This window comes from Fundulus heteroclitus, chromosome 1 (genome assembly GCF_011125445.2).
Source record: "Fundulus heteroclitus isolate FHET01 chromosome 1, MU-UCD_Fhet_4.1, whole genome shotgun sequence".
Classification (NCBI taxonomy): Eukaryota; Metazoa; Chordata; class Actinopteri; order Cyprinodontiformes; family Fundulidae; genus Fundulus; species Fundulus heteroclitus.
The window spans coordinates 22,303,880-22,313,134 of NC_046361.1; the positions used below are offsets into that span (position 1 = coordinate 22,303,880).

General features: G+C 36.8%; 1 long non-coding RNA gene across 1 annotated transcript; it reads right to left on the reverse strand.

Annotated features, from left to right (window-relative positions):
• Window positions 1–1,839: 1,839 nt before the first annotated feature.
• On the reverse strand, window positions 1,840–8,940 carry LOC118563660. The gene is made up of 3 exons (XR_004931340.1): window positions 8,923–8,940; window positions 8,734–8,812; window positions 1,840–1,862 (listed from the first exon to the last, which is right to left on the reverse strand). It is a non-coding gene; the product is annotated as an uncharacterized LOC118563660 (long non-coding RNA).
• Between the last annotated feature and the right edge of the window lie 315 nt (window positions 8,941–9,255).

Here is a 9,255-nt window from a genome sequence, read left to right on the forward strand (position 1 = left end):
GACACAAACATGCTAAAACTGAATCAAATTTTTCCCCACCTCTGTTTTACTTCATAAACACCTCAAGATAACTCTTGGTTAAGTCATAAATTGTCATACCCCTTGACTTTTTTCACATTTTGTCAACATCAATGTAATCAATTGGGATTTAATGTGACAGACAAACAACATTTAACACATAACTGTAAAGTTAGCAGAAATTATACATCCTTATTTTGAAATAGTTGAAAATTAAGTGGTGTCATATGCATTTTTATTTGGCCCCTCTTACTTTTACACCTCTGAATGAAATACATTCAAACCAATTGACTTTAAAAGTCAGCTAACATTTAAAAAGAGTCCATCTGATTGTGATTTAATCTCAGTATAAATACAGCTGATTGTGTGATAGCACCAGAAGTTTGTTAGAGAACCTCAGAGAACCAACAGCTTCATGAAGACCAAGGGACACACCCGAGAAGTAAGGTAGAACGTTCTGGATCGGTTCAAAGCCAGGTTGGTTTATTAAGTCATATCTGTGGCTTTAAGGATCTCACAAAGCACTGTTCAATCACTCAATTGTCTGAAAGTAGAAAGAGTTTCTCACAACTGCAAATCTATGGAAAAACATGTGGAGCAAGACAGCAATAATGAGAGATGCAGCTAAGAGGCCTCTGCTAACTTTGGAAAAGCAGAGTAAATGTGGTAGAATCATTGGACGGAGTAACAATACAACAATAAGCTATGCATTTAACAAATCGGATTTTCTAGAAGAGTGAGTATGAGGAAGCCAATGCTATGGGATGCATTTGTCTACATACCCCATATAAAATCTAGTGTTACATATCGCCCTCTGGAGTCCTCCCTACTTACTAAAGTCTGACCTTTATGGAGGAGTTGCAAGAGCAATGCTTCTATTGAAAGTTAGACAGTTGAAGCTTGTTAAAACTGATGTGAGGTACAAAGCTGAACAAAGAAGGTGCTTTGATTAAATGAGACCAAAGTGTAACAGCTGTGGTGGAAAACTAACACTCCACACTACCCTGAACACCACCTTGAACACATCACCAGAGCTGGGTAGAGTAGCCAAAAATTGTACCCAAGTAAGAGTAGCGTTACTTCAACATATTTTTACTCAAGTAAAAGTAAAACGTTGTCAGCCAAGAAATTACTCAAGTAAGAGTAAAATAGTATTCAGAAAGAACACTACTCAAGTACTGAGTAACTAATCATAACAGCTGATGATTGAATTCTTACAAATTTTAATCGGATAGACAAAAGCACAAGGGTCTGGTATTTTAAAGACAAAAGAAACACTTTTCTAAATCATTATTTCAACATTAAATTTGAAAGCAATACTTATAGCAGTTAATGTATACACAGTATGCTAGAACAATGCAAAGTACTCCCAATGACAATATTTACCATTTACTGTACGTTCATTTGACCCCCTAATGGCTCAATGAGCTCAGCAGATAGAAAATAACATTAAAGTAACAAATCTTGTGTACAAAAAAGAAGCCTCACTTTAACATAACTCTAGGTTTTTGTCTCTCTGGTGCATTTTTGGCTAAAACATGTCAGTTCTTCATTCATGAAGCTACTTGCAGTAGATAGAGTAGCCAGAAATTTTACTCAAGTAAGAGTAGCAACACTTGACTCAAGTAACAGTACAGTGCAGTAAAAATACTCCTGAAAGTACATTTTGTTCAAACAGTCACCCAAGTAAATGTAATTAAGTAAATGTAACTAGTTATTACCCACCTCTGAACATCATTAGTGCAAAACATGGTGGTGGCAGCATCATGCAATGGGGATAACCTTAAGCCAATGAGGACAGTGAAGGGGGTCGGTGTTAACAGGGAGCTAAATTCAGGGAAATCCTGTTAAAGCACAAAGATTTGAGACTTTGAAGGAGGTTTGCCTTCCAGCAAGACTAAAACCCTTAACATACAGCCACAATGGAATGATTTAGATCAACACACACACACACACACACACACACACACAGCATGCATATATATATATATATATATATATATATATATATATATATATATATATATATATATATATATATATATATATATAATTTTTTTTGAAAACTGATGTTCACAGATGCTCTCCATCAAAACTGACTTAATCTACTTTAGAAAGATGGATGGGCATCAGTCTCATGCAAAGCTGACATGCAAAGCTGGCAGAGACTAAGCCCAAAAGACAAGTGCACGCTAGAGTTTTCAGATTTCTATTTGCAATGTGAAATCTAATTGGGCATCCCTTTCCTTCCACTTTTCAAAAATGCACGATTCAGCGTCTATTGCGTGACATGCCTATAGAATACATAGAATGCAGTACAAGCTTGCATTTGCAGCAACTGCACACAAGCCTCTCCTCTACGCTTGTTTGACCTTATCTACTCAAAGATTTTTGTGTGTACATTTAGACTCCCATGTAGCTTTAAAATCAATCCCCCCCCATGCCCCGCTTATAAAACATACAGTTTATATTGCACAAGGGGTCCGTATAGATATGACCACCCCCCTGTGTCAGAATGACTGCAGCTACAGTGAAGGGACGGCCATTTGTCTGAGGGATTTTGACATGTTTGTTTGTATAACATGCGTTATATATGAAGGGAGAAAAGATCACAGCAGCAGGTCAGCAGGTGAGAGGAGGAGAGTGAGTCAACAAAACAGAATAGGTCTGAGAACAACGTTAGACAGGCAGAAGCTATGAAAATGTGCTATTTACAGCAGAGCGAAGGCCATGTGGAAAGTTTCCATTTCCCACACACTGAGGCTACATTTAGCATTATAAACTCAAATTACTCTAAACTTTTGAGGAGAAGGCTGCGATATCACATACAATCTCTCAGATTAATTATATATGAAGGCATTGTTCTTTATGGGAGGAGGACCATTTGCTAAACAACTTATAGATCGAGCCCATAACGTAATTGATGTGTCCATTAATGCTGATAGAAGTGTAAATAATTTATACACGTGAGTGAATGTGCTTTCCGCCCCCACGTGGAGAAAAATGTGAACCAGAGAAGCATTTTGCTTTTTCTTTAATGTAATGAATGGACAATACAGTGTGTCTGCAGGGCAGGGGAGATACATCCTCAGACCGCATTAAAGTCACAAAGCAGCAAGCTGGTGGGACCGAGTGAGAGCCGGTAAAAAAGAGAAATGCTATAGGAGAGTGTGTTTTTGTGAGTAGGATTCGAATGTAACGCTGAAAAAGGGGGCAGCGTTTGAAGGTGAAGGTCAGAGAAGAGATGGAAAAGCAACAAGGGCAGAGTTGAGAAGTTCAGCGAAGCAAAGTGAGTCACTTTAGAAATTAATGTTCCTCCTGTGTGAGCTCATCACTGCTGAAGTCACCAGGAGAGGCAGGTGTCAGACGGCCTGCTTCTAAACTGGTCGCAACCTAAATGACATCAGCCACTGTTTTGTTTCAGGGATCCAGTGGCTGGCTCAAATTAAAGTGGTAAATTGACCACTAGAGGGAGCGCTTGTCTCTAGAAAGAGTTCACTTCTATCAGAGCGCGGCGTCTGCTTGACTCCAGCTACAAACTTCAGGTCTTTTGTCCACCCAGCAGGAGCTGATCCTGACCATGAGACAACACAAACCCTCTGGTTAAAGAAGCCAAGCCAGGTCAAACCTCCAGACAGAAGATCCCCTCTTTCTGCTTGCTTTGGAGGTTTGGTCAGAATCTCTCCTAATCCTGGAGACTCATGTAGGAATAGGAGTGAGTTTGCATTTGACACCATAATGTAAAAAAAAAACCCAACACAAAAACACTTTAACCCTGACTGAACACAATCTGCTAGCCTATTTCAAAAAAACTGTGAAAGTGCGGAAAGCCTGAGTTCTTTTAAATCAAGATTAAAAACACATTTGTTTAAAATTGCCTTTGACTGTTCTAGTTCAACTGTTTTACTGTTCTTTTTTGTTTCCACATTTTATTCCTACTTGCTTTTATTCTGTTTTATTTTCCTATATTTTAATCATGTAAAGCACTTTGCATTGTCTCTGTACTGAATTGTGCTATATAAATAAATTTGCCATGCCTTTACTTTCATTATGATTTTGTAACAACATGATCGATCCCGGATCCCTTTAACTTGAAGGCTGGAAGACCCTCCTAGTATTTTTCAGTGAGATACCTTATTAGTAGATCGTACACTTAATCAGCTCTAATCATTTTTAAATCCTGATTGCATCTTCTTTCTGTTAACACCAACCATTCATTTTCAAACCTGCCCAAAAAACAACATCCACCACATTTTCATTGCATTTTGTATAGCACTGATTGTGGAGATTAACGTTTTGTGATCTGTAACAGTAATTATAAGAGATAACTGATACCTCTAAATTAAATCTATTGTGACCAGTTGACTTCAGAAGTCTCCTGTTAAGTAAAACATAGCATCTATGGAAGAGTGACAAGAAGAAAGCCATTGTTGAAAGAAAGTCCTCATAAATCCCGATAGAATTTGTTTAGGAGACAACTAAATAAAGGAGGTGCCTTGATTAAATGAGACCAAAAGGTAACTTTTTTTGGAGTTAATGGAAAGAATAATGTGCAGTGAAAAGGTAACCCTTCAAATCACCATAAACACACCATCCCACCTGCAAAACATGGCAGTGGCAGCAATATTGCTGTGGAGATGTTTTTAATCAACAGTTCTGTCTAAGGGGGTCAGAAGCAATGGGGGGATTATAAAGCTAAATATATAGAAATCCTGGAAGAAATGGATTACAGGTTGGAAAAGTTTTACCCATCCTGCAGTATGACCCCAAACAAACAGCCAGAGCTACAATGGAAACATTTGGATCAAAGCACATTCATGTGATACAATGCCCTGGACAAAATTCAGACCCAAATACAAATGAGAAACAGTGTTAAATCAAGAGCATTGATGTTCACAGATTGTTTTCAGATTAAGCTTGAACTAATTTGGGGGAAAAAGGAGGCATGCATTTCTAAATTTTTGTCTCTAAATGGCCAAACGCTGGTAAAAATATATTCCCACAAAACATTTAGTCGTAACTGTAGCAAAGCCTTCAATCTACAAGTAGATTTAGCATCCCTGAATCTACAAAGTACTGATTCAGGGGGGCTGAATAAAAATAATTTGAAAATGCTCTGGTTCTTAGTTGAAAATAAAATTAAAAACATGTATCATCTTCCTTTCACATCAAAGCCATGCACTGCTATGTATTCACCTATCATGTGAATCCCAGTAAATGCATTGTGTCTGAGGTTGTACAATAACAAAATGTAGAAAAGTCAATTTTTTCCAAGAAACTGCGAATCACTCTTGTCACTTGGTCTTGTTTTCTACTTCCCCTTGCACTTGGTTTCCTTATTTTTCCTTTCTTTCTTTAGGCCAAACCTGCTTAATGTCCTGGTCCTCATGACTCTAGCGCATGTTCACGCCACTGTTGACATTTATTTTGAACTTACCTTTTGCTACATCGCACCTGTCATTCACATATATATACATATATATATATATATATATATATATATATATATATATATATATATATATATATATATATATATATAATATATATATATTAAAAATATATAAATAAATATTTTCTGAGATTTTCTTTTACAGCTTTACACCTGTTTGCGATGCATCCTTATATGCTGTACATATAAAGACTATGTAAAAAAAAATTGTTACAGTGGGGCCTACTTCAAGGAGGCAATCACTTTCTGAGCTTGTTCTTCCTCCTCTGTGTTGCTTTGTTCTGACTCTTGATTCAAATAAACTTCAACAATAAGCTGTAGTTAACTGATGAAATGAGTAAACTATGTCATAAAAGAAAAACAAGAGAAAAAAATCATATAAGATCAATTAGTTTCTCTAAGCACAAAAATATGAAATTAAATAAAGAAATTACAGATGATGATTGGGTACAAGAAGAAAAACTCTCCAGACTATAAGCTGATGTTTTTATGAGTGAGGAAATTAAAACTGAAATAATAAAATTAAGTTTGTAATTATTAGTTTACTCACAATTGTAAACATATCCTACTCTGAAGATGCTGTATAGGTAAAGATAAAAAAAATGTCAAAATTAGAACATTGTTTTGTTTTGAAGTACTAGCTGTACAGTATTTTAGCATTCAATGCAAACAGTGATGACTGTTTCTCCCTTGTTTCATAATTATCATTTCAGTAACTAGGGAATGCCTTGGGAACTAATCATCTACTAATGGGTAGTTAACCATTACTTACTGGGGAACACACAGCCAAACCTTGTTACTCCTGGTTTAGTTACTAAAGAAAGAGAGGAGACATTCTCTGTGTGGGATCTGCACCAGTGAGGTCACAGCTCCTAACTGTCAAAAGCCTGTTTCCTAGGGATTGCTGATTTTATCGGATTCACTTTTTTTGTAAACCTATTAATAAAATAAATTAGCAATTTTATGTTCTTGAGCTGCTGCCATCTTAACTATGTCTGAATATGACTTACTGAGCACCAAATCATTGCCTGACTATTATTTTGTTAACTTCATTTAGTGAAACATCTTACCAAGTACTTAACTTTATTTAATCAGTATCTGATCATGATCATTACAAGTCATTACAGTACCTGACTGTTATCCAATGTTGACCAATGCCTTTTTGAAATCTTACAAATAAAAGATGTCATTAACTGATCCATTAAGTGCAATTTCTATGATACAGTATTGGTTAATAAGGTTTGGCTGTGTGTTCCCCAGTAAGTACTGGTTAATTACCCATTAGGACAGGATTAGTTCCCATGACTACTTTAATTGCAGTCAATCAAATTTTGTGTACCTTATCGTAAAGTGTTACTATTATTTCTCTTGAAGGTCTACGTATATTAACATTTCAACATCACCTGATCTGATCAATACAGGGTAACAGCGTTGATTGCCACAGGATTAAGACCCACAGTTTCCCAGTTTTACCACCATAACAATTATCCAACCAAGCAAATCGTCTTCAGATCCCTCCAGTCAGCCCTTAACCACCACCCGTTTTACTGCAGATGCACATTTCTGTTGCTGTCACCACGTTCTAATAATCCCATTAGTGCTGGGAAAACGGATAAATCTATGACAGGGTTTAAGAGTTCACTGGATATACGTTTGTGGCGTGCACTTCTCCGGTTCTCATTCTCCAAAACATAATTAAAATGGAAAGACTGATGCCTCTGAGTGATTTACTGGAGTGTGTGTTAGACAGTATACGTTTTAATGCTTTGAGATGGTGTCTATGTCCCTGTCATTTGAAGTGCTTTTGACAGCATCGCTCTCTTCTGCCGTGTTAATATTTGTATTTGTGCCTGGGTCTGTGAATGCATAATAATTGCTGGTTGTCATGATGTTTACTGACTGCGTAAAAAAAAAAAAAAACTCTTTCCTTTAAGCCATGGAGAAGAGGATAAAGTAGATGAATACAGTGGTAAATGGTTCTTACTCATTTATTGCCCTTTTAACCCAATCTGGATGCAGCAAAGTGCTTTTACGAAGTATTTCCCACTTATCCATTTGCATAAACGCATACACACTTCTTTTACTACATATTTATTTGTTCATCTCTTTCCCCCACCACTAGGTCTTGAACTGATCAACATGAGTTGATAAAGTGTTTTCAGTGTGACATCCTTTTGTCATTAAAGTTTTATATCCCTAAAATGCCTCCATAAAACATGTGTTTTTGCATGATGAGTTCTCAGAATGAGAATCTGGTCTTACCTTAGGTTGTTGGAAGTTTTGAGTTGGACTAGATCCAAAATAAGGTTGCTTATGTTTAGTGTCCCCCACAGTTGTTGGAACCCCTGGGGCCCGGTGGCGTCAGTGTATGGCAGCCTTGCTTCTGTCAGTCTGCCCCAGGGCAGCTGTGGCTACTAACATAGCTCACCACCACCAGGATGGGTGTGAATGGGTGAAAGATTGTAGTGCAGTGCTTTGGGGTCACGGAATTGATAATAGGCTGTACAAGTACAAACCATTTACCAATTAGCATTTAAAATGTATTCCTCTTTTATTGCAGCACCACAGTCTTACAATAAAAAAAAAAAAAAATAGAAAATGTAACGTTTGAGTACTGTGTGCGGAAAAAAAAAAATGCCTGGTTCCAAAATCATCAGTGACACGCTTACTGGCCCCCCAGCTATCAGTACTGTGTATTGCGCTCTCATACTAACAGTGCAGCACAAACTGTTCTCCCAGAGGCATTAGAAAATAGACTTAACTGGGGCACAAGATTCAAATAATAATAAAAAAAACACTCAAAAATGTCCTTTTATTTTATTTTTTTTACAGGTTTTATGTCTTCTTCAGTATAACATAGCATTGCTGTAAAACTATTTTACCATTCAGAATTGAAGTAAACATTTAAGTGACTTAAAATTTCCAGGTTTGTACATGTAAATAAGATTTTCTAATCCTCTTAGTACATTTTTAAAATATAGAATCGTTATCACAATGCAGTCCCGTCTGCACAGACCATAATGGGCATTGTTCTTATCTTAATATTTTTCTTTCAAGCAATCTTCCCCTTTTCAGAAAGTATCTTTACGCACTTTGTTTTTTTTAACAGTGACAACTTTTTGTTTAAATTTTCATGGGTACCATTTTTTCCAGGGAATCAGAAGATTTATCTTGCGGCATGTGCCCAGACAAAAAGAACCTGAAAACACCCAAATCTCTTTATGGCGTTCCACAAGGTTAGCGTATGCAGAGAGATCACTGACCATTCCTATTTTTACAGTCTCTCCAGAGTCCTTGGCCCTTTCAAATGCTCTTTTCTCTTCAGGTCACTTAACACGTTTCCTATAAGATTTAGGTATGGGGATTTTGAAGGCTATCGAAAAAGGTTGATTTTGTGTCATGTAAACATTTCCTGTAAACTAATCTTCTATTAGTTTAGTGGTGTAACCTACCTGATTTTTATATAAAACTGCATGATGTTGTTGCCTTTCAGTCCAACTGAACTTTTGAAACAGAAACAGGCCCACAGCATCACTGAGTTGTGCTACCTTATTTTACAATTGGCATGAGGTCCTTTCCGTAGTTTTATCTTTTGTTTTATGCCAAACCCACGTGGGGAGCCTTATTTGACCAAAGCTCAGGGTTTTGATTCAAGTTCCACAAGAACTTCATTAAACTCACCAATTTTATATTTGAGATAGTTGGATGGAAGGGCATTTTTTCTGGAATCTCTCCCTACAATCAGCTTTTTATGTCTGCTGATCGCGCCAAGCGCAAAATCTTTT